Here is a 1,056-nt window from a genome sequence, read left to right as displayed (position 1 = left end):
TACAGCTTTGACTGAATAAATTTTTTGTTTGTATCTGTTGTGGTGATTCACCATTTTATGCATATGTTTTTTTTTAATCTTCACCCAGCATTTTACCTATCTCCGATATTTGAGTTGTATCATTGTGGTAATTATGATGCTTTGGGAACATAACTTTTCACTTGATTTTTAAGGATCTTGTATTTCTGTGTTATTATTGTATCTGCTCATTTAAACAGTCCATTTTGGCTTCTTTGAAGCTTTCCTAGATTTTGCAACCTACACAATTCTAATGTTTAATGTTTTAATAAATAAAATTTGCATAAAGTTCAAAACAGCAAACCAAGCTGCTAGAGGTCAAGCAGTAGTGGTACACACTTTTAATCCCAAGATTTGAGAGGCAGAGGCAGATGGACCTCTGTGAGTTCAAGGCCACACTTGACTACAAAGATAAATGCAGAAACAAATCTGGATGGAGGAGCCTTTAATCCCTTTAATCCCACACCTTTAATCCCAGCACTAGAGGGACTATAAAATGAGAGGAGAGAGAGGTTTAGTCTGCTTAGTCTGTTAAATCTGCAGTTGCCCCTCCTTGGAAGAGGTAAGATTTCTAAGTGGCTTAGCTGCTTTTTTTTCTGGTTTTCAGACTGAACCACAATATCTGTCTCCGGGTTTTTGTACTTTGTGCTACATTTGGAGCCCAGTGTGAGGCTCAAACACATGATCCTGAGATTAAGAGTCTCATGATGTATTGACTGAGCTAGTTGGGCTTAGTCTGCTTAGTCTACTTAGTCTGTGGTTACCTAGCCTTGGTAGAAGTAATACTTCTCTAGTGACATGGCTACTTTGCTTTATTGGTTTTCTGAGTTGAATCCCAATAACTGTCTCTGGGTTTTTACTATGTTTGCTACATTTGGCACTCAATGTTTGGAGTATGAATTTATGAAAAAGCTGTTTGAGGCTTTTTAGCTACCAACACAGGTTGGGGCTGTACAAGGGGCTTCCACCACAGCCTGCTAGGCTTTCTTTAATTCTCTCTCTCTCTCTCTCTCTCTCTCTCTCTCTCTCTCTCTCTCT

Source organism: Microtus ochrogaster, assembly GCF_000317375.1.
Source record: "Microtus ochrogaster isolate Prairie Vole_2 chromosome 14 unlocalized genomic scaffold, MicOch1.0 chr14_random_3, whole genome shotgun sequence".
Lineage (NCBI taxonomy): Eukaryota > Metazoa > Chordata > Mammalia > Rodentia > Cricetidae > Microtus > Microtus ochrogaster.
The sequence above is the reverse complement of the archived record's forward strand: the minus strand, read 5'-3'. Positions refer to the sequence as shown.